Below are 25,414 nucleotides of genomic sequence, written 5' to 3'. Positions count from 1 at the left end.
TTAAATCATAAACATTGTAAGTAGTTAATTAAGAATGATTTTAAAAGAATATACTGCTTTAAAAAAGAGAATATAGAAAAATTTCAAAACTCAGTGAGATTATCTTTCAGAGATACATATAGGGTTAGTTGTGGATAACAGAATTTCAATCCTCTGATAAAATAGAACTTTCATTTTTCAAAAGATTTTCTGAACCCAAACCAGGAGTCTAAAAACTTTTGATTATTAATTTATTTGTATGAACGTCTCAAAAAAGTTTAAAAAGTAAAATTATATTTGCCTAATCTAGGAACTATACCTTGTGTTATAGGCGATCGAAGACAATTTTCCAGTTGATACATAAGATTATACAAACAAAAAAAAACAACCTGTTGCTCGCATCTACCCCATGCACAGCAGAGTGAAAGGCAAAGGGGGTGCAACAGGGCAGCAAAGGGAGCAAAGTAACCAAGTGGCCAAGGAATCGTGAAAATAGACTTCTGATTTGGGGGACAAGGCTTGGCACTCATCAGACTTGATCAGAAAACATACATAAGGGTGAGCAGATAGATCTGGAACTATGTATTGTTTTGTTTTTCTTTTTCTTTTACCCTATGTCTATCTATATAAAATAGGCAGGACAAACAATCCGGAGAAGGAAAAACAGGAACCAGTAGTTCCAGGGGTGGGCAGGAGAGAGGAGAGGGCTGGAGGGGGAGTGGGGAGCCAACAACCTCAGGGATAAGGGAAACAAGAGATCTAAAATTGATGGTGAGGAAGGCGTATAATACCTGGTGGGGTTTGTATCAAGTCCAATGTATCCGAGAGGAATTACTGAGAGCCAAATGGTGGGCGAGCATGATAGTGGACTAAGAGGTAGGTAAAAGGAAATAGAGGCAAGAAATAGGCAAAAGCTATTTATAGAGGTATAGCTATAGGCATCTATAGATGTAAATATATTAACTTATAATGAAAGGGATGGAGGCCAATGTACATATATTTATATGTTAAGTCTAAAGATAGTAGATAGACTGAGCCTCTACTCAAGGCCTCCCTCAACACAAGAACAATTTGTTCTGATAACCTGGTACTCTGATACTCACCTTGCCTACATAATCGTTGAAGACAAAATGGGTGCACAAGTAAATGTGGGTGAAGACAGTAGATGATGCAGGGCTATCAAATGATACAGTGTCTGGGGTCTTAAAGGCTTAAAGTTAAACAAGCAGTCATCTAGCAGGGAAGCAAATAAGCCCACATGGAAGAAGCACACCAGCCTGTGTGATCATGAGGAGCCGACGCAATCAGGTCTCAAAAAACCCAAAACAACTATATCAATGCAAACGAAGGGGTTAGAGTGGAGATCCAAAGTCCATCTATACACAGTTGGATATCCCCCACAGAAAGGCTATAAGGAAGGGATGATTCAACCAAGGTGTATCAACTCACGAATCACACATCATTCCTCTAGTTCCTGAATGCTTCCTCCCCGCCACTACCACGACCAAGTTCTACCTTACAAATCTGCCTAGATTGGAGAACACATACAGATGAGATCTCTTGACACATGGAATTCAGGACAGATCTTAACCCCTCAAGAACAGTAGTGGGAGTAACGATATCATGAGGGTAGGGGGATAGTTGGGGAGGGGAAAAGGGGAGAAAGGGGGAATCTACAAGGTTGGATATATAGCGTGTCCTCCCGCCCCACCCTAAAGGGGACAAATAACAGAAATGTGGGTGAAGGGAAACAAGGGACAGTGTAAGATACAAAATAATAATAACAATAGATGATTGATCAAGGATTCACAAGGGTGGGAGGAGAGGGGGTTGGGGGCTGGGTGGGGGGGAAGAGGAGCTTATACCAAGAGCACAAGTAGAAAATGTTTTGAAAATGATGGTGGCAACATATGTACAATGATGTATGGAATGCTATACAAGCTTAAGAGCCCCCAGTAAAATGATTAAAAAAAAACAAAAACTGTTGACTCCAATTCAGAACTGCCATCATAGTTTCCTGGGATATAATCTTTTGAGAAGCAGACTGCCACATCTTTCCTCCAGGAAGGGGCAGGTGGGTGTAATGTGCCCACCTTTCAATTAGCCACATAGCCACGTAGCCTTTAAACACCACGACACTGGGGCTACTTGTGAGAACATCAGTTTCATCTTGGGAGTTTTGAGCTTTCATCTTGAAATTCTTACTACTCTAAGGATTAGTAAAACACTTCTGCTGCCTCTTTTACCCCCCACCCTGTTTTTTTGGATAGATGACCTCTCTGTTGTTGCTGTTGGGTGCCATCAAGCCTGTTCCAACACAGACGGCCCCTCCACGCAACAAAACAAAACCCTGCCCTAGTCCTGGGCCCTCTGCACAACGGCTCCTGTGCTTGAGCCCATGGTTGCAGCCGCAGTGTCAATCCATCTCCTTGAGGGCCTGCCTCTTGTTTGCTGCCCTTCTACTTCACCGAGCATGTTCTCCAGGGACTGGTCTCTCCTGATAACATGCCCAAAGTATGTAAGACGAAGTCTTGCCATTCTTGCCTCCAAGGAGCAGTCTGGTCGTACTTCTTCTAAGACACGTTTGTTTGTCCTTTTAGCAATCCATGGTACTGACAATATTCTTCTCCAGTACCACAATTAAAATGCATCAGTTCTTTTCCAATCTTCCTCAATCAAATGTTCAATTTTTACAGGCCTATGAGATGATAGAAAATACTATGGCTTTTGTCAGGCACACATTAGTCAATGCTCTACAGAGGCCTTGCGCAGCAGATCTACCCAAGGCAACTTACCTTTTGATCTCCTGGCTGCTGCTCCCATGAGCACTGATTGATTATGGATCCAAGCAAGATGAACCCCTTGACAACTTCAATCTCGTCTCCATTTTTCCTGCTGTTACCTATCGGTCCAGTGGTAAGGAGTCTGATCTTCTTTACACTGAATTGTAATCCATACCAAAAGCTGCACTCCTCGATCTTCACCAGCAAGTACTTCATGTCCTCCTCACTGGCAGCAAGCAAGGTTGTATCATCTGTTAAATATGCTTTCCTCCAATCCTGTTGCCACATTCTTCTACATATAATCCAGCTTCTCATATGATATGGTCATCATGCAAACTGTTAAGTATGGTGAAAGGATATAATCCTGACACACGCCTTTCCTGATTTTAAGCCATGCAGTATGTATGCCCTTATTCTGTTGCCACAACTACCTGTTGATCCATGTACAAGTTCCACATGAGCACAATACAGTGTTCTGGAATTCCCATTGTCCTCAAGGCTATTCACACTTTGTTATGATGCTTGTGTCAATAAAACACAAGTAAACACCTTTCTGGTATTCTCTGCTTTCAGTCAATCCATCGAACATCAACAATAATATCCCTTGTTCCACGTCCTCTTCTGAATCCAGCCTGAACCAAAGGCTGTCAATGTACTGCTGCTGCCATTGTTGAGTGACCTTAAGAAAACATTTACTTGCATGTGATATTAGTGAGTTTGTTCTACAATTTGACCATTGTGTTGGGTTACGGAAGTTGATATCTCTACTGCTGTCCAATTCATCAATAATATTTCTAAAGGTTCTATTCCCATATCTTTACTTTTCCAGGTCCTTCTTACCAGGCAATGTCATGCACTTTCATGACTTCAACTATTTCCTAAACATCATTATATGAAGGGTTCAAACATCTGATGGAGAAATTGGATTGGCTTTTAATTCCACTTGTCCACAATTTTTTGAAGCCTGTCCTCATATTTCTGTCCTAAATCTTTCTGAGATCTGGACCCAAACTTTCCATCTATTAGATAGTCCACCTCCAAGTTTTACTGGTGCATCAAATTTACCAAGTTCAAAAATTTACCAAGTTCAGAATCATCCCTCTCCAAAACTGTTCCTCTTTGTTCTCTAAGTAAATGGCTCCATTACCATTCACCCAACTCTTTTTTGACATTTCAATCTCTTCCTCACACCATCATCTACTGTTACCAAGTCTAGTCTATCTTTAAGATATTTCTCTATGTTATGTAAACTACACCTTCATAAAACTGTTTAAATATTTTAAATAAAAACTTTAAAAAGCTTTCTGTAAAGTATTTCTTTCTCTTTCCTCAGAGCATCATCATTTTTAGCCTAAATTATAGTAAAAGTTTTTTAAATGATTCTGCTCCTAACCTATTCTCCATACTACAACCAAAGTTATTTTCAAAGTAGAATCTGGCAATTCTTTCTTTATAACCCTTCAAGGACTGTCATCTCTGAAATTAAGTTCCAAATCCTTTAGCATGACAACATTTGGAGCCCTCATCACCCTAACTTACAGCCAGGCCTCTTGCTGTCTTCAGTTCATTCTCTGAATATCCACAAAGTTTCTGTTATCTCTAAATCTTCTTTCCCTAAAATGTTCTTTGGCAGAAATGCACTTCAAGTAAAAGTCTAATGTCTTCTCCTATAAATCTGTCCCAGAATATCCCTTAAAAAATTAGTAACTGTTTCACCTGTTTTCCATTGATTTTGTTCACCTTTTATTGCACTTATAGTTGTACTGCACATAACATAAACTCAAACCTAGTGCCTTTGAAACTCATAATGACTCTACTGGACTGATTAGAACTGTTCCTTAAGTTTTCCACAACTATAAATCCTTATGGGAGCAGATAGCTTTTTTCCTGCTCAGTGGCTGGTGGGTAAGTTATCATAATTAATATTCTCTATTTTACTTCTCGAAGTTCTAACATCCACTGCATTGGCTACACAGAACTTGAAGACAATATTCATGATTAAAGGGATTATTAAGGAAGTTAACACACTGTAATTCCTGTAAGAAATGCTCAGGGTAGTTTTTTCAAGACATGTTACAAAGTTCTTGCAGGTCTGCTAATAAATGTCCAAAGAGGCCTCCCACTCCTCCGCAAGCCTCAACCTAAAAAGCATTCAGCAAACAATGAGCCAGCAAATCCAGCTCCCTGAATTCAGTATCCAGATGCACCCCACTCCAGTAAACTTCAGGCCAGAAGTGTCAACTCCACTTTTGTGGGCCAACAGACCCTAACTTCTCCAACTAAGTGTCCCGAAGCACCCTACTATGCTACTTGCTATTATGCAGGCTAGCGGCCTGCACACACACTCAGCTTTACTTGCTCCCTCAGTAGAGAAGTCCATCGCTCTGTCCCAGGCTTTGGTTCCTGGTTTTGCTGTCACTTCTCTGACATCACAGCTGTCTTAGGTGCAGCTTTGCTGCACAGGAAATCTTGGGTCCAGAGGATATGCTCCACTCCTGGATCTTGCTGGAAATGAGATCACTCCTGCTTCTCAGAGAGCTCATTTTTATACATAGCAGGATGGCATTCTCATCCTGTTTTACTCACAGGTGAATTCTCAATATCTGCCCTCATCTTCTTATCAGATCCATGCAAGAAAAGTTTCATTTGGTGGGAGTTAGAAACTTTGGCTAGAAGAGTCACATTAAAAAAAGAAACTGTCCCTACAGTGGGCTTGAACCACCAACCTTGTTAATGGGTGGCAGCCCTCTACTTAATCCACTGCACCATGAGGATACCTTATTGTACACCCATCTATTTCATTCATTCAGTGAATACCCCTTGAGCACTCAGTATTCACAATTTAATGGAAGAGACACACATTAAACAAATTGTTATAATATAATGTGATAAATGTTATAATAAAGTTACAAATAGCATATGCATATCGATATCCCCCAAGGTTGCATGGCCCATAAGGACAATATCTTCATATCAACAGGGTCCCTAGATGAATAATTAGGTAAACAACTGGCAGTATGAAAGGTTGTTGTGCGAACAATTTTTAAAAAAAGAAAATAGAACCACAGGAAGGGCTTCCAATGCAAGGAACAAGGAGTGGCGAGTGGGAAGTGGGGAGTGGGATGGGTCAACAGAAGGCAATAAAGAACAAGATGGCAGAAGCAGGAAAACACCAACTGCCACAGAGTCAATTCTGACTCATAGAGACCCTCCAGAAGCAGAAGAGGTGGTTAAAAGCCAGACGGGAAAATTACTCAAAAAATTTTTTAAAAGAAAGAAGAATATAATTAACATACTTCATTATGCCAGTAAGGGGGAGCAGGGAATGGAAAACAAAAGGAAGTGAATCCACATATTATTTTCCAAGTACCCTATAAGAATATATGGTAAAATCAACTCCATGGCACACACAGAAAACTATAATTGGCCTTACAGATGTTAAGAGGCAAAGAAGGGGGATAGAGATGACCATCTAATAAGCGAAACGTGCAGTACCATGGAAGCTCAATGAAAGCATTTGATAGAAGCATGACATCATTAATGTGCAATAAATCAGACGACTGGCACAAAAGATAATGCTATTGCTCTGGCTATAATCAAGTAAAAGCCTTATTATTATTGGGTCCAAAGAGAAAGTACAAGAACTATGTTTAAACTGTATTGAAGGCTCATTTATTCACTATCTGGACATGAAGTCAAGGCAATGAGCAGTTAAAACTACAGCCATCAAACATTGCCATCTAGATTCACTGAACAGCAGAAACTATTTAGAAAGGAGACGCATTTCTTCCAACTCAGATCAGGGAGTAACTCCTGGGTCCAGGGCTTCAACCTAACAACAACGGCATAAAAATTAGTGTTTCTTTACAGAAAACGGTGTGCTGAAGAAGGAAGCAACGAAGCAATGCTTCTAATACTTTTAGGAATTGCTAGATGGATACCATACCATGACTGTTGTTAGTTGCTGGCAATTGTGACTTGTGGTTACAATTTAGCAAGCATGACTCCTGGTGGCTACACTTTGTGCCGAGAAGGTCAACAGTTCAAAACCACCAGCTGCTCCCCAAGGCAAAGATGGGCTTTCTACTCCCATGAAGAGTTAGTCTCAGCAACTCCCAGGGGCAGTTCTCCCTTGTCCTATAGTACGGAGTCTCTGGGTCAACATCAGTTCCAGGTGTGTGTGTGTTTGCTTTTTTGTTTTGTTTTATCTGCCTTGTCAAAGATTCGATGTATATTACCAATCAAGTCCCATGTTTCTGGAAGCCAGAAGTCACTGAGTGTCCAACCTCAACAGATCTGAATCCTATCTGACTATACACTGAAACCCAGCAACAAAGGTTGCAGGGTCCAAGGATCTCCAATAAGGCTGTAGGAAGCTAGAATCCTAATACAGAAATTGAAACAGAAGTTAGAAATTTAGGCAACTGTCCTAAATTGTATTCAGCAAATTTAACCAGAAGCTTAATATATTTCTTTTCCTAAAACCCAAAACTCAAACCTACAGATAAAGTAAGTTAAGGGTGGTCAGGGGGATGAACCTCCTAATAGTTGGCTTTCTATTATCATCTGTTTCTCTCACTCACTATGTACAGTTTCTCCTAAAGAAAAGAAGCTTTAAATTAGGGATACATTTATATTCATTTTCTAGAAATCAAACCTGACATATTTGCTTCAATATTTTTCTTCATCCCATCTACCTCCTTAGTCTATGATATTTTCCTTCACTTTTTTCTATTTTGTTATGAATCTCTTATCTGATTTTCTTCTCCACCCTTTCTCACATTTAATTTCCTTCTATCTATTTTTAGGATTTGTATAATGCACGTTTATAATTAACTGAGAAATATAAGTCTTGCAATTACTTGCTTTTTGTTATTCAATCATTATCTGCAACAGGGTAGATAAATTGTGTAAGCTCTGTGACCCCACCCCACATGGCATCATCACATCACTATTCTTCCACACTCATGAAAAACCTTTGTCCACGCCATACAGTCAAACAAAACTTTACTAAGTGCCAAGTATGTATATGAATGAACAGTGCTGAGCAGTGGAGCATGCCAATGAAAAAAGCATGCTCCCTACTCTCAAGAAGTCTAAACTCTGGTTGGGAAGGCTGACAATTACAACATACTGTAAAATTCCAATTTCCTACAGAATTCAGACATTTTAAAGCCATAGAGACTGAAACCACTGCACAGACATAATCTTTAAACCAAAATATCCCTTTCAAGTCTTCTGAAGGTTCAGTTAAATAACAAGTTAACTGGTTAAACTAATACCAAATGTCCTCTTTAAGGTTCAGTTAAATAACAAGTGAACTGGTTAAACTAATATCGAATGTCCTCCTTTAAGCACTGCACTCTTTTTACGAGCTATCGACCTGGAATCAAACTGACACGGCAATGCTGAAGAGCAGACAGAGAACATTACTGGGCATGGAGTTTACCTTAACGGGAGAGGAACAATTCAGAAAAGGTGAGAATTTTATATAATTTGAAGAATATAACCAATGTCACGTAATTGTAAATGTGTAAAGGATTGGATTAGTGTGTGTTCTGCTGTGTGTACTCTCAAAAATAAAAAATACATATATATCATAAAAAAACAAATATTACACTTAAAGAAAATTGCCATGTATGCTGATACAGTGAGTTAAGCACTTGGCTAACCACAAGATCGAAAGTTCAAACTTACCAGCAGCTATAAGAGAGAAAGATGAGGCTGTCTTCTCCCCAAAATATGTACAGCCTTGAAAAGCAGAGGAAGCAGTTCAACTGTACCTGTAGGGTCAGTCTTCCCTGGAATCAATTCAATGGCAGTGGGTGGCAAGATACTACATGACAGAAGGGATGAATCTAATTTTGGAAGGAGAAAAGAAAGTATCATTTAAGCTAAGACCTAAAGGATGATAAAGGAATTAGCAAGAGAAGGCAGGGAGGGCTCTCTAAGCACTAGGAGCAGCACCTGAAAAAGCTCTGAGATGAGAAAGAGCATGGCACAGCTTATGAAATCAAAGTTCCATGGGACAGAAGAGGAAATGAGGCTAACGGTGAGTGGAGATGGAAAATGACAAGATCATGCAGGGTGTTCTGACATGGTCACATGTATGCTTTTAAAAGAGCAAATGTTGGTCACTCCTTTCTTATGCCCTTAACCATAGTTTTCATACCAACAGCATAGCATCTATAAACCTTTAATTCACTTGGTCTCCTTTACTACACTATAAGGTTTGTAAATTTTTGCGATTATATATATAAATAACCCAAGAGTTTTATTTCATCATCCATGCATCCATTTCACAGTGACATTAACTGGCGTCTTGCAGAGAAAACACAGACAATACTACTTTGTTCAGACTAAAGTCAAAATGTCACAAGGAATTAAAAGAAATTATAATTGAAATGGTGATGTTTGAATAATCTTCACAAATAGAAGCTGAAAATTATAACAAATATCTAAATGTTAGCTCAGGATGACTCTTAATTTGTCAACAGAACCTAAAAATATAATCTCACAAAGCTACTGGAAGATATTAAAGAAGTCAGACTAAATCAGAAAGAAAAGCCAGAGGCAACTATAAATCAAATACAACTTTGTTAATGTATTTGACTTCTTGATAGCAAACATAATCACCCTCAATTCTCCACCAAAGCAATTCTCACTAAAATCACATTCACACAAAAAAAACCTCTTAATCTCTCAGTCTAGTGGTATTTTCTGTTCTCGATCTACTTGGACTCCAGGCCGCCCTGACCACAGTTGAACATTCACAAAGCTCTTTGGCCCCGGCTTCCAGACATCCCTCTCCTGGTTTCTTGCTCCCGCTCCAGGTTCTCTTTCTCAGTCTCCTTTGCTAATCGGTCCAGCTTTAAAGGCTTTTGATTCTAAAATTCAGGAGGATTAAATCCTCAGCTCTTTTCCTTTCTTACATGAACCTCGCCCTAGGTGAGCTCACCTGTGCCCTACCCAAAGCTTAAAAAGCATGTGTAGGCCAATGACTGAGAAAATCCTGTAGAAATAATACCTCTGAACTCCCAAACTATACATCAAACTGCTTAGCCAGTTATTTCCTATTGGAAATCTCAAAAACACCATCAAATTCAACAACTCCAAATGCTTGATTACTGCTCCCATCTCCACTCCTCCCCAAAATAGGTATTTGTTATCTTAACATGGGCACAGGCCAGAAATATCTATTAAGAGGGAACTGAAATAAATGGTCCCTATGGTCCTTTTCTACTCTGAATTCATAACCTATATCCCAATTCTCAAAGTGTGGTCCAGAGATTTCTGGAGGTCTCAGAGACCCATTTAGAGGGGCTTTTAGTCAAAACTATTTCCATAATAATATTCTAACATTAGTTGTACTTTCTCTCGTTCTTTAATAAGTATACAGTGGGATTTTCTAAAGGCTTTTTTTCTAAAGGCTTTAAGACATGCAATATCACAATAGATTGAATGCAGATATGAGAATACAGATGTCTTCCATTAGGATAGACATTAAAATGGTTTCAAATTTAAACCAATACCATTTTGGGTTTGTTTGGGAAAAATATACTTTTTTATTTAGGAATATATTACTAAAACCCACCCACTACCCACTAACATATAATAATTTGTTACTGTTATTTTTTAAATGTTGTTGTTTGCTGCCATCGAGTTGACTGACTTACAGTGACCTTATGCACAAGAGAGTGAAACTTCATTTGGAGCTGCGTCACTCTCACAAGCACTACCATGTTCAACTTCACTGCTGGATTATCATGCCAATCCACGGCCTCTACTTCACCATGCATGATGTCCTTCTCTAATGATGGATCCCTCTTCATGGCAGGCAAAGCAAGAAAGTCAAACAACACTCAGTTTGGGCCCATAAAGTTTTTATGGGCCAATTTTTGGAATTAGATTATCAGACCTTTCTTCCTAGACTGTCTTAATCTGGAAACTTAACAACACACAAGCCACCAGAGTAAGGCAAATTAACAAAAGAGGGGTAGAATAAAGTGATATGTTTAAATTTTCTAATATGGTCAATATCAATAGATATACCCTCATAAATAAAAATGTTTTCAGTCTCCAGTTGTTTAAGAAAATAAAGTGGCTCAACATCAAAAAGTCTGAACACATTAATCTGCACCCATAATATATAAGAATAGAAAAAGGAGCATCAAAAAGTCCACGAAAAAAATTTCATTATTCCGGTGACTAAATGGTTTTGTATTGGGCTGCTAACTGCAAGGTCAGCAGTTTGAAACACTCAGCGGCTCTGTGGGAGAACGAGGATTTCTATTACCACAGAGTTACAAGGAAAGTCACTGTGAGTCGGAATAGACTGAATGGCAATGAATATATCTGAAATAGTCAAGGGTCTTCTAGCAGGCGATTTTTCATTCATTTACTGACAGAGTGCTCTCATTCACTCACAGTCTCATTCACCACTTACTGGGTTCTACTCTGTGTCAGTGTAGTGGTTATGTTTTGGGCTGTGGTCCGCATGGTCAGCAGTTCAAAACCACCAGCAGCCCCTTGGGAGAAAGACTGGTAGAAATAACTGTTAAGAGTCTTGGAAACCCACAGGGAGTCACTATGAGTCAGCACTGACTTGATGGCAATGAGACTATATGTGTCAGGAACCCTGGTGGCATTGCCAGGTATGCCTTCGACTGCTAACCACAAAGTCAGCTGTTCAAACCCCCCAACCACACCACAAGAAAAATATGACACTATCTGTATCTGTTCCTGTAACTATGTACAGCCTCACAAGCACTCGACTTATAGGATTGCTATGAGTTGGAGTGGATTTGATGACAGTGGGTTTAGGGTTGCTTTTGACAGAGATTACACACTTCTAGCTCTCACACAGAATATTTTCCTTCTTTTAATACCTTTCAGTTTTCTCATCGATACCAGATCCTACAACCATCTCCTCACCTGAAAGGTTGAAGGACAACCTTGCAATAGGTCTACTATCTAATCTCAGCATAACATTAATAAAAGGTAAACTGAATAGAGATATGGCGAAGAAAACTGGAAAGCATTCCAGCTCTGAGTCAGCTGTTTTACATCATGCAAAGTACATTTCAAAAACACTCTTATAATACAGTATAACTGTATACAAATACAAATGACCAGAGAATGTATTAGCCTCATTGTTTTTACAAATAAAATGCAAAACTCAATGTTAGGAGCAAAGGTCTGACAGATGAATGGGTAAGCAAAATATGGCATATACGTACAATGGACTATTATGCAGTCATAAAGAGAAATTAAGTTCTGAAACACACTGTAACATCCATACTATAACATGGAAGAACCTTGAAACACTGTGCTGAACCAAAGAAGTCCGCCACAAAAGGACAAATACTATATGTTCTCACTTATGTGAAATAAACAAATGCATAGAAACTAGATTATTGGCTGGCAAATGTTTTTATGTACTTGTGTATTTTCATCCCATTTTGTTTTATAAACCTTCCCTGATTCCTAAAAAACTTCTAACTCTGGCTAAATATCAGAGAAGTTGGGGTCTGGGATAAAAAGTAATTTTTTTTAATAAACCATTTTACTGGAGGCTCATACAACTCTTATCACAATCCATACATACACCCCTTGTGTCAAGCACATTTGTTGCCATTCTCAAAACATTTTCTTTCTACTTGAGACCTTGGTATCAGCTCATTTTTCCCATCCCTCCCCCACCCTTCCTTCCTCACAAAGCCTTGATAATTTATGAATTATTATTATTATTTTTCCATGTCTTACACTGTCTGATGTCTCCCTTCACCCACTTTTCTGTTGTCTGTCCCCCAGGGAGGGGGTTATATGTAGATCATTGTGATCAGTTCCCCCTTTCTACCCCACATTACCCTTACCCTCCTGGGGTTTATCTGTCCTGGATTCCCTGTGTTTCCAGCTCTGATCTGTATCAGAGTACATCTTCTGGTCTAGCCAGATTTGTAAGGTAGAATTGGGATCATGATAATGGGAGGGAGGAAGCATTAAAGAACTAGAGAAAAGTTGTATGTTTCATTAGTGCTACACTGCACCCTAACTGGCTTGTCTCCTCCCCGAGACCCTTCTGTAAGGGGATATCCAGTTGCCTACAGATGAGCTTTGGGTCTCCACTTGACACTCTCCCTCATTAACAATATGATTTTTTGTTCTTTGATGCCTGATACTTGATACTATTGACATCTCGTGATCACACAAGCTGGTGTGCTTCTTCCATGTGGGCTTTGTTGCTTCTCAATTAGATTGTTTATCTTCAAGCCTTTAAGACCCCAAATGCTATATCTTTTGATAGCCGAGCACCATCAGCTTTCTTCACCACATTTGCTTATGCACCCACTTTGTCTTCAGCAAGTGGGGAAGGTGAGCATCATGGAACGCCAGTTTAATAGAACAAAGTGTTCCTGCCTTGAGGGAGTACTTGAAGAGAGACCCAGTGTCCACCTGCTACCTTAATACTAAACCTATAAATATATGCACATAGATCTATTCCTTCATCATTTTTAATGTATTTATATATGTACATGCCTGTATTTAGACCTCTATAAATGCCCTTTGTCTCCAAGTTCCTTAAGAAGTATATTTTTAAATGTCTATGTATGCACCGTTTAATGTCCATCCCTCTTTTTGATTGTTCCAATGGTTTTAAAGATCCTTGGTGACATCGTGGTTACAGTTGGGCTGCTAATCACAGGGTCTCCAGTTCAAAATTACCAGGAGCTCCAAAGGAGAAAGACACTGGCTTCTACTGCCAAAGAGTTACAATCTCAGAGACTCACAGGAGCAGTTCTATCCTGTCCTAGGGGGTTGCTATGAGTCAGCAATGACTTGATGGCAGTTTGGTAGCCTCATATTCTTGTAGCATCCATATCACATAGTATTTACAGAATGTAACATGTATCATGAATGTTAAGCAATGCTTTTTAAATTTTTTTTACACCAGAAGCACTTTTGAAGTGAGGGAAATAAATGTTTTAAAAGTTTCCTTCCACATTAAGTAAACAAGGCTAATTAAAGGAACAAAGAGAATTAATCTTTCTTTCACAGTAAACCTTACCAGACTACCTGACATAATGCAGTTGTATTTCGTGTTTGTATGTCCATAGCACTTCATCATGCCTCTGACCCTCCTGTATCCATCCGACTCCTTACATGGGACTGTGGGGGTGGTGGTCTAGTCCTCTTTACAGCCCTAGTCCCGGCATAGTACAGAGCACCCACTGGGTACAAAAGCATGTGTACTGAATGACTGAATAAAGTCTAGGCGCTAAAACTGTCCCATTGGCAATCTCGGAATCCATTTCTTAGATGCAGTCATGACACGTGCATGCACACACACACACATGCATGCGCGCACCACACACAGTCAGGTATTTCATTATTCCTTATCAGCTTACATGCAGACAAAGATAATTATATGTACATTTTGTATTTGAAAAGAAGTCTAAATCTAAAAAGAAATTTAACAAAATACTCATAGATTTAGATATGAAGACCAAGAACGAATTGAAACCTATTAACTTATAGCCAGTTCCATTATTACTGAATTTTTATATCTAGTTTTAAGAAGATATGTCCCATTAATAATGACATCCTTTACTTGAGACCAAAAGAACAGATATGTCCAGCTACCATTACTGATCATTTTGATCAAATATTCTAAACCAGAACCCTGACCAAATGAAGGGAAATGTCGAATGTAGAACAGATGATTACAGAAACTTTCATGGAGTCAAGTCTTTCTGGAGCCTTAGAATCCCTGAAACTATTTCCCTGAGACATTCTTTAAATCTCAAACCTTAAAAATAAATAAATAAATAAATCTCAAACCTTACACCAAAAATATTCCTTGGAGTCTTCTTAAAACCAAACAATAGCTGAGCTAAAACTATTTTAAAATATCTGCCTTGACCATTAAGATCTTTTAATGAGGTAAAGACTATAATACACAAAATCCTGTGATAATGCTGATTTAGAAGCAGGTATATGGGCAAACATGCGGGCTGAATGGGTGTAAAACGGAGAATAAAAGCATATGTGTGTGTGTGTCTACATAAATGGCAATATTATGAAAATTTCCTGGATATAATCAAACACCATGAGGGAATGGAGGCTGGGGGTCAAGGCTGTGCTCTCAGGAACACCAAGGTAAACTGGCATGATACAGTCCATGAAGAATAGTGAGTAGGGTCTTAAAAGCTTGCAATTACTGGTCTCTTCCTATCCACAAGAAAGAAGAGTGAAGAAACTTAACATTAAAGGGCTAAAGGACCACACAAGTAGTAGTCTCAATGACCTTAAAAGCAAAAGAATTAGATGGCACCCAGCAACCAATACCAAGTGCTCTGAGTCCTCATTAGAAGGTCCTAAATAGAGTGAGAGAAAACTGTGGAACAAAACACAGAATCATAGAGAAGACCAGGCTTACCTGGTAGGACAGTAGTTAACACAATGGGCTGTTAATGGTAAAGTCAGCAGTTCAAAACTACCAGTCACTCATCAGAGAAGAAAGACGAGGCTTTCTACTCCTGTAAAGAGTTACGGTTTCAGAAATCCACAGGGGCAGTTCTACTCTGTCCTATATAGATTGCTAAGAGTAGGAATCAACTCAATGGAAGTGAGTTTGGAGTTTGTTTGGGGGGGGCGGGGGTTTACTGGGTCAAGAGTGACTTGTAGAACACCCCAAGACTATCACCCTTGGTGGAGAAATGAACTCTCATGGCTCAATTTTCTGTCAAATAATACATCTGTAAGAAGAAATTTAACACCTGGCAGGTACACACACCTTAGACTAATCAACAATTTAAAATCAAAAGAACAGCATCATTTAACTACCCACTGACAAAGTTCAGAAGGATCAGGAACAAAGGAAGAATGAAAATAGGAAGCACTAGAAGAAATAGGGTAACGCTACACTGTGGGAACTGTAATCAATAACATTAAACAATGTGTACGAATTGTTGAATAGAAAACCAATGTGCTCTGTAAACCTTCACCCAATTCACACACACACAAATTTTTAATTCCACAAGAATATGGGATCAAATTGAAAACAGCAACTTTACAGATTATATAGGAACTTTAGAGTGTGAGTTTACCTTAATAGGGAAGGAACAACTCAGAAATGGAGAGTGAGAATGGTTATATACATTGAAAGAATACAATCAATGTCACTGAACTATAATATATAAACTGGTGAACTGCCGTGTCTTGCAGTATACATTCTGAACATTTTTTTAAGTAAAAACTGAGAGAGGTCACAATTCCAGCAGTCTCTCCAAGATCATTTACAACAACAAAAATTTTATATAGGTAATATTAAAATATTATCAAAGAAAAATCAGACTTTTGTTTGCAAAACCACACTTGCTTGTAGAAAGATGTCCTTCTTGTTATTTCTCAACAACACTTTAAATCATTCATACTCAAAGTTTCCAGAGATGTAGATACTATATAAAGTATAGCCTAACTTAATAGGTACTCAGAGAAAGGGGGCAGGGCCAAAAATAAAATAAATAATCAGAAAAAATAAGCAAAGGTCTTCCAGTCTCAGGTTTCTCAAATACATAGTTGTGACTTATTAGTAGGTTTGGGGGAAAAAACAAACCAACATGTTGAGTTGGAACTAATATTTTTTTGTTTGGTTTGGGGTGGGATTTTTTCATCATTTTATTAGGGGCTCATACAACTCATCACAATCCATACAAACATCAATTCGGTAAAGCACATTTGTACATTCATTGCCATCATCATTCTCAAAACATTTGCTCTTTACTTGAGCCCCTGGCATCAGCTCATTTTTCCCCCTCCCTCCCCGCTTCCGCCTCCCTCTGAACACTTGATAATTTATAAATTATTATTTTGGCATATCTTGTCCTGTCCGACGTCTCCATTCATCCACTTTTCTGTTGTCCGTCCCCCAGGGAGGAAGTTATATGTAGATCCCTGTAATCAGTTTCCCCTTTATACCCCGCTCTCGCACCACCCTCCAGGTATCACCACTCTCACCACTGGTCCTGAAGGGATCATCTGCCCTGGATTCCCTGTGTTCCCAGTTCCTATCTGTACCAGTATACATCCTCTGGTCTAGCCAGATTTGTAAGGCAGAATTGGGAACATGATAGTGGGGGTGAAGAAGCATTTAGGAACTAGAGGAAAGCTGTACGTTTCATTGTTGCTACACTGCACCCTGACTAGCTCGTCTGCTCCCCGTGACCCTTCTGTAAGGGGATGTCCAATTGCCTATAGATGGGCTTTGGATCTCTACTCCGCACTCCCCCTCATTCATAATGATATGATTTTTTGTTCTGATGATGCCTGATACCTGATCCCTTCAACACCTCGTAATCACACAGGCTGGTGTGCTTCTTCCATGTGGGCTTTGTTGCTTCTGAGCTAGATGGCCATTAGTTTACCTTTAATCCTTTATTTTTAATGAAAAGAATAGAAGTGAATTGAAAATATCCAGGTACAATGAAAACAGTCAGGCTATGTGTCATGAAACCTTTGCTTAATTTTATACATAGGTAGAGGGTAAGTCGACAGGTTCCAGTTCATACATGAGTTTATTCCAAATTTTAAAATGTTTAAACATGGCTCTGTGACAGTGGGTGATTGCAGATAAGTTCTCTTAGGAACATCTTAAGTCGCCTCAAGTTGACTTAAAACAAAATTTTTTAAGAGTACTTTCTTTGCCATAGAAAATTATTGTGATGCCAGGGCTAATAATAAATTTTTCATAAAACACAAGTGGACATCTTCCCAAATCAATTAAGCTTTGCAACAAGTTTATGCACTGTTGCCTCATATGAAACAACAGTTTTTAGATGGATCAAGTATTGCAGGAAAAGTTGGGAAAATCTCAAAGATGAGCCAAGTGAGAGAAGACCATCCACCTCAACAAAAGAAACTGGCTGAAACTGACTCTTGGGGAAGAAAACGGAGCGTTTCCATGACGTGAGAGCTCCTGAAGACGGGCTCTCACATGCTCCGTCACTCTCAATTTTAAGTGAACGCCGTGGCAAGTAAAGTTTTCAGCTCAGTGTGTGTGTGTGCAAAGTGTTATGTGAAGATTAGCTAATCTGAAGTATTGACCTTTACATCAGCCTTCTAAACAAGGATGAATTTCTGGGATGAATCAGAACTGGGGCTGAGTCTTGGATTTACCAATATAATCTAGAACACAGAGTCCAATCAAAACAGGGGCTTCCAAAGAGACCTGCTTAGCCAGTTAAATTCAAAGCAGAGAGGTCCGTTCAGCGGTTAGGATGGCTGTTTTGGGTTTTTGTTTTGGGGGGTAGGGAGGGGGAGGAGCTCCAATGATATAACCTATAGATTTTCTTGAAGGAGAAAGCACACTCATGAAGTGTTATTGGGAAGGATTCTTAAGAAAACTGAAGGCAATACTGAGGAGGAAAAGACCAGGAAGGTTGCACAGAGCAGTTTTCTATCACAACACTGCACAAGCCCACTCTTTGAGGGTGGCCAGGCTGTCCTTGCAAGCACTGCAGTGGGAAACATTACCCCATCCACCTGATCCTGCCCCTTTAGATTTCTTTTTGTTGCCTAAACTCAAAGAATATTGAAAAGGAGCATAATTTGAGTCCCTCGAGGATGCCCAAACTTCCATTTCTTCAGAGCTCAAGCTCACTGCCATCAAGTCCATCCTGACTCAGAGAGACTTGATAGAACAGGGTAGAACTGCCCCAATGGATTTCAAAACGGTAACTCTTTATGGAGGAGAACGCCTCATCTGTCTCCTGTGGAGCAGCTGGTAGTTTTGAACTGCTGAGCTTACAGTCAGCAGCTGCATACATGCCCACTATGCCAAAGCCGTCTTCAGAAGTGGACAGACCTACAGATGGAGGATATGCTGAGAAACAATACTGCCATATTTTGATGTTTTCTGTTTAATAAAGGTTCCCATGGTTTAAAAGCAATGCTTTACTTACCCATTTCTATATGTGTACATTACATCTCCATGAAAAATATATTACTGTGGATCTTGGTCTGAAGCATTTCAAAGGGTTTCCCAAACTTTCTCAGTTGACAGCTAACACCCTTAGTGTCCAAAAATTTTTTTCATGGCACATCTAGGCCAAAACAATAACTAGCAATTCCATTTATAAGTTATGTTCATTCAACCTACCAAATACTGTATATACTCGTGTATAAGCTGAGTTTTTCAGCACATTTTAATGCAGTTTTTGTGGTAAAATTAGGTGCCTCGGCTGATATTCAGGTTTGCTTATACTCGAGTATATATGGTATTTATGCCCTTACTATTATAGTAACATTTTGGGGCTTTTTTGTGGTTTTTTTTTTTTTTTTTTGGCAGGGGGAAGCACTTGGTGTAAATTGAAAGGAACGGTATTTTTATTTCTTTCCTCAAGTAGCCACACTTAATGAGGCACATGCGCCCACTCTACTAGGCTCTATACAACTTCTCTAACTTAATAACTATTGGGGGCACTATCACCTTCATTTACTGTTCCACACTGATTTTTGCATAGCACACACTTTTAACCATAGCAACCCCAAACTGACTTTCTCAAAGACATAATGTCACAGAAAGGAATGCCGCATGATCTCACATGCACAACCTCAAATGAGTAGTTGGTGCAGCCTACAGATGTCACATCTCCCACACCAATCCCACACTCCTAATATTACTGGGTCTCTCTCAAACGTAAAAACACCCGAGTCCTGATGCAGTCACTAAAGGGCTCCAAGACACCTCAGTGAACAGTTTGGAAACAAATGCATTTAAAAAACACCCATCTATGCTATGTCTTTCTTTTATACATTAAGAAAGTAAGACTTACAAGACCAATGGTAAGAGTGGTGAAATCGGGAGGGTGGAGGGAAGATGGGGTAGAAAGGGGGAACCAATTACAAGGATCTACATATAACCCCCTCCCTGGGGGACAGACAACAGAAAAGTGAGTGAAAGGAGACATCGGACAGATTAAGACATAGAAAAGTAATACATCTATTGGGGATCAATGTAGAGTAATTTCAACCTTCCAACAACGAAAGTTTGGAAACTGGATCTAGTCATAGGATATCCTATTTATGAAACCTGTAGGTCTGTGGAAAACAATTATATATATCATTATAATAGAAGAAAACTTCTGTTTCAATGTTTTCTTTGGAAAATTTTTTTAATAAGTGGACTTACAATCTACTAAAGTGGAATTAAAATGAAAGACACGTGTTCCCCTATGGATGACCACCGCTAACAATGTAATGTCTGTCTTGGCACACTTCTTCCTATTGCACATACAAAATCAAACATTTCTTTACTTATGCTTTTTGTTTTACTTTATAAAACAATCATATTCCTCAATGTATACAACTTGTTTTTTCACTAAACATTACTGATAGTACTGTTAGTACATACATGTCCATAACAGCAAACACTTATTGTGGCCCTAACCATGAGCCCTGGAAGCATATTGGTTATGCATTAGACTGCAACCCTCCAGGTCACTGGTTCAAAACCACCAGCAGCTCAGAGGCTTTCTTTCCTCATAAACGGTTAAAGTCTCAGCAATTCACAGGTGTAGTTCTGTCCTATAAGGTCACTATAAGTCAGTATTGACTTGATGACCCATGGTTCTTAGAACTTAAACATCTCCATTAGTCAACATGACAGCCCTATAAGGTGAAAACTACTATATCCACATTATAGATGAGGTTAAATAACTTGGTAATGATCACAGCAAGTAAGTGGGCAGTCAGAATTTGAATCCAGAAAATCTGCTGAATGGCACATGCTTGCATGGATAGGCTCGGTGTGTCTTATGAAGTAAATATAGAACTTCATAGTACTTCATGCTATAATTTTCAGTATTTCCAGGCTAATGAACATTTAGTACATTTTTAGTTATTTGTATATTTTCATTTTTAGTTATTGATAAATGTTAAGACATTTATTTATAAGAATGCTACAATGAACATTCTTAATCTCTTGTGTTAAAATTTCTATAAACTCCTAAAAGTGAAATTACTCCTAAAAGTGGAATCAGAGTATATACTTTTAATTTTGATAGATACTGTCAAATTTCCTTACAAAAAATTGTTCTAATTCCCTTCCGCCGCGGCACCCATCGAAGAGTCGCAGCCATGGCTGTGCGCTCCCCTATGGCCGTGGGCCTCGACAAGGGCCACAAGGTGACCAAGAAAGTGAGCACACAGCAGAGACACAGCCGCCACCGCGGGCACCTCACCAAGCACACCAAGTTCGTGCAGGACATGATCTGGGAGGTGTGCGGCTTCGCACCCTATGAGCGAAGGGCCATGGAGCTGCTCAAGGTCTCCAAGGACAAGCAGTCACTGAAGTTCATCAAGAAGCGGGTGGGCACACATATCCGGGCCAAGAGGAACAGAGAGGAGCTGAGCAACGTGCTGGCCGCCATGAGGAAGGCCGCTACCAAGAAGGGCTGCGTGCTGTGCCCCCCTCTACCCACCCCCAAAATAAAGTCTTTCCGGAGGGGGGAAAAAATTGTTCTAATTGTACCAATTTACAATCCCAATAATATTGTTGAAATTCATATTTAAGAAATGTTTTTCAAGGATGAAAATCTTAAAGATCAAAAAAAGAAAATAGCCCATTTGGAGTTTTTAATAAGTATTAATACGGGTCATCAGGTTGATCAAAATTACCCACGATAGTCACCACTAATTTGATATCATCTCAGACATTAAATAAGTAGTTACCAGTTACATAGTTGATTCTTCTTCCAGTTACAAAACCAACTATGGTGAGATACTTCCCTATAGGACTCTGGAGCTTTTTTTTTTTTTTTTAATCTATAAAACATGAAGATTGGACTAGTTAGCATTTAAGATTTAATACACTTAATGCTGTTTTAAGAAATGACTTAAAGTTATTGCAAGACAGTAATTATAGTACCAGGAGTCCAGGAGTCCAGGAGTCCCTGGGCTATGGACATCTGACTTACAATCACAATTAGGAACCTCTGTAAAGTCTATAATATTAAAAACTCAAGGTGCGTAGAAGGGTTCATAAAGAACTACTTTGCACTGTCCATATTAGGACTTCTGTATGACTAGGTTAAAGATGTTTTAGTGTCGCTAGAAGTGTTTCCTTAATGTTTTTATAGAGAGAAAGGTACCCTATATATGATGACAAACGTTTGACTGCCAGCTATATACAAACCATACCTAATCTGTTCCCATTTACATGCACACTCAAACATCAGCTTCAGGAGAGATCTGTTCATAATCCAGGGACTGCACTGCCGGTACTAGTAGAACAGGTCCAAGTCTTAAAAGTTTCTCTTTTCCTTAAACCCACTTACTACAGCCAGAGCACCTAAGCAAATCATTACATAGTCAATAAAGTTTTCATAATCTACCTGTTTATTCTCTGTACCTTTTTAACCCTAAGAAAAATACATACATACATATATGTGTTGCTACATGGAAACTTGAACATCCTGTTGAATCACATTCATCAGAGTTCTGTGAAATGTGCCCAGGAAATGTGAATCAGATTTTTTTTCCTTGTTTTACTTTTGTAATATTATCCTAGAACCATTCTTTAGTCTACTTATTCAATCGATATGTACTGACTACCTTACTACATGCAGGGTACTGGGGTCACAACAGACAATAAAAGATCTCTGCCGTAACGGAACTTACAGATTCTACGAGGAAAGCAAAGGAAAACCCACAATACATGCAAGTAAACGTAAAATTATACTTGTGATAATGACAAACAAAATTATCCATGGAGAAGTTAAAACATCAAATACTTTTATTTTTTTTACTGTGACGCTAAAAATTGCTTGACATAGAGTAGGGATAGTATATAAAAATTGTAGATGAATCCTACATATACAACTGTAGAAATCATCAATTGTGTACACAACAAAATCACCCAGACTTTACTACTTTAGAATTGCTTAAATATGTGTGTTACATAATCAAGATTTTAAATTATTTGAAGAACCAAAGACAATGAAACCTTGAATATCTAAACATGAAAGACAAATCTGAAACCCTGTTCAAGCCAAAACTATATGAGGAATAATCCAATAAGAATTCATAATTTGCTAATAAACAAAATCAGCAATCAACAGCATACAGGGCAAGTGACACATAAGGACAAAAATAGTTATTTTTTAGATTTTAAAAGAACACTAAATGCCAGAAGGATTCATATTAATATGTAATCTAGAGTTATAGAGATGATCTACAGAATTCATAAACAAGAGAATTCATACAAACAAATGAAATTCCTTGCATGTCAGTTCACAAGTACAAAATAAAGTTATATACCATATAGATTCCTGTGGGTGGTAAATCAAATAATGCATGTGCAAGCACATCAAAAACGACGTCAGTTATTTTTGACAATAATTCTGTTTGTTTCCACTAAAATGTAGAGCAAATTAATAAATAACAAAGTGACTGTGTAGGTCCTTCATCTCCTCTCTTCTGCCCATGATAAGGCAGAAATATTACAAAATGCACAAAAGCTAAGCAATAAAAAAATTCAAAAACTAAAGTAACTACCCCACAGGAGGTTGGTCGATAAAGTATTAATCTTCTTACCTAATACCACACACTAATAATCTAGCTCAGTGAGAATCAAGAGAAATCCTTTCACCAATGTCTGAAATTGTTTACATGTTTTAATACACCATTATTACAAACAAAAAGTCCCTCTGACTAGGAATAGGCAAGATACACATGTATCATATCTTCACATACAATGTATTCCAGCTAGAAGCTTATTTGCTGATGAGGGTAGCTCTTATTTAATGCATTGAGAGTTCAATGGTTGAGATTTCTTTTGAATGGTGTTTGTTAATTTAGTACACCAAACTAATTATTATATGCTTGCCGGGCGAAGCAATTTCTACCAAAGGTTTGCCCTTTGGCCTCCCAAAGTCACAAACATGTTATAAACTGCACACTGCATTAACAAAACAAACAAAACACAAAACCGAAACAATATCTCAAAATAAAGAATTTTTTAATAGAGGGCATACATCATATTTTATCAATGGTTCTACAAAAGTTGTCTGGCTGCTACTGGATCAGCTAAGAACGCCTTTCCTTTAAAATTCTTAAAATGCAAGCCAGAAGCTGTTAATATGGCAACGTAATCATTAACGACTTTTCCAAGTTCAAAACAAAGATCACCAAAACAAAACATGAAATGTGGAGTACATGAGTATTAATCGCTAGTCCTGACAACTGGCTTTTGTTTTGTTTTGGTTTTTTTTCTGAGCTGAAGGATTTGCTACTACACTAAAAATATACATATAAATCTATGTATGCATCTTCCTATCTGAAAGCTAAACTCCAGACAAATTCCAAGTGACATCTGTGACATCAGCTAAGTATCATTTAGCATGCTGGGCTGCATTTAAAAGGATGGGCAGAAGGAAATAGGTACAACTTTAAAAGCGTAAAGCGTTTTTAAATCCCCGCCTAAGACATCAGTGGGAAAAAAACGGTGGAGTACAATGAGCAGCTGCTAGATTGGGAACAGATCAAAGTTTTCCCCTATACTTGAGAATGTTATCCCCACCGAAAAGGGATCCGAAACCCGTCCTCCCTGCCGCTTAAGTCAGTTGCCCGGAATTTCCCAAATTACGACTGGTTACCATATTTTAAAAAAAAGACACTTCTCTGGAGACCGAGGGCGACAGGTATCTTACATCCTTTGCAGACGAAAGGGGTGGGGAAGTGAGCACACTGACAGGTCCAGGAAGGAAATCCCGTCTTCGGCAGTCCCGGTGGGATTTGAAACCCAGATCTGAGACAACCCCTGCGAGCAAATCCTCCGGCCCCAGGGAGGGTTCCCGATGGGGACACCAGGACGGGCCAGCCTCCCCCGCGCCCCGCCCCGCCTCTCTCGCCGCCACCAGAGACCCGGGACCGGGGACAGAGGCAGCGGAGGCTGGGCGAGCGTCCTCGGTCCCAGCCAGGTCCCCCTGCGGCTCACCTGAGAGGGTCGCCTCCGCCTCCGGCTCCCACGGTGCATCCCGCGGGGCCTGGCGGAGGGCGCAGAGACGCCGCCCCGACCGGCCCCAGGGCTGCCGGGCCTGGCCTCCGCGCTCCGGGGACACGCCGGGCGCCCGCCTGGCACCGGCTCCCGGGATCGCTGGTCCGCAGGGAGAACAGGGGAGGCGGAAAGGCTGCCTCCCCTCCCCCGCAGCAGCTGCCCTCGCAGCGGCGGCTCTCTGCGCTTCCCGCTGGCGTAGGTCTTGCCCTGCCTCCCCGCCCGGGAGTCACTTCGGCGGCGGCGGCGGCCCAGTCGCCATTACAGTCCAACAACTGACACGGAGGAGGAGCGGCGCCGGCGGCGGTGGCAGTGGCGGCGGCGCGGGGCAGGGCGGGAGCAGTCGAGGCCCCGGCAAGCCTCGCGAGAACTGCCCCGAGACCGTGCCGCTGGAATGCAGCCCTCCACTGGGGCCATGTTGAGTGTGGCCAGGCGGCGAGGCTGCGGCGGGCGAGGGAAGGGCCCCCTCGGGGACGCCATGTTTGGTGTGGCGAAGTTTAAGCCTTGCAAGACTCCGGAGGAGTTACAGTACATCCGCAGCGGAGACCTCCGCCCCTTTTTCTTCGCTCCTAAACTAACCGGGCTTTCTGGCTGCGCA

The 25,414-nt window shown here is 39.9% G+C and overlaps 1 protein-coding gene across 4 annotated transcripts in view; it reads right to left on the bottom strand.

Annotated features, from left to right (window-relative positions):
• CEP350 (centrosomal protein 350) overlaps window positions 1-25,114 on the bottom strand; it is a 170,859-nt gene extending 145,745 nt beyond the window's left edge. For all 4 annotated transcript variants that reach the window (XM_075528019.1, XM_075528033.1, XM_075528023.1 and 1 more), the window contains exon 1: window positions 24,760-25,114. The gene's annotated coding sequence lies outside the window, so the exon portion shown is untranslated. The remainder of the gene's footprint in view (window positions 1-24,759) is intronic.
• Window positions 25,115-25,414: the final 300 nt, after the last annotated feature.

Source organism: Tenrec ecaudatus, chromosome 1, assembly GCF_050624435.1.
Source record: "Tenrec ecaudatus isolate mTenEca1 chromosome 1, mTenEca1.hap1, whole genome shotgun sequence".
NCBI classification, from domain to species: domain Eukaryota; kingdom Metazoa; phylum Chordata; class Mammalia; order Afrosoricida; family Tenrecidae; genus Tenrec; species Tenrec ecaudatus.
Note: the sequence above shows the minus strand (reverse complement) of the source record. Positions and strands in the feature narration are given on the sequence as shown.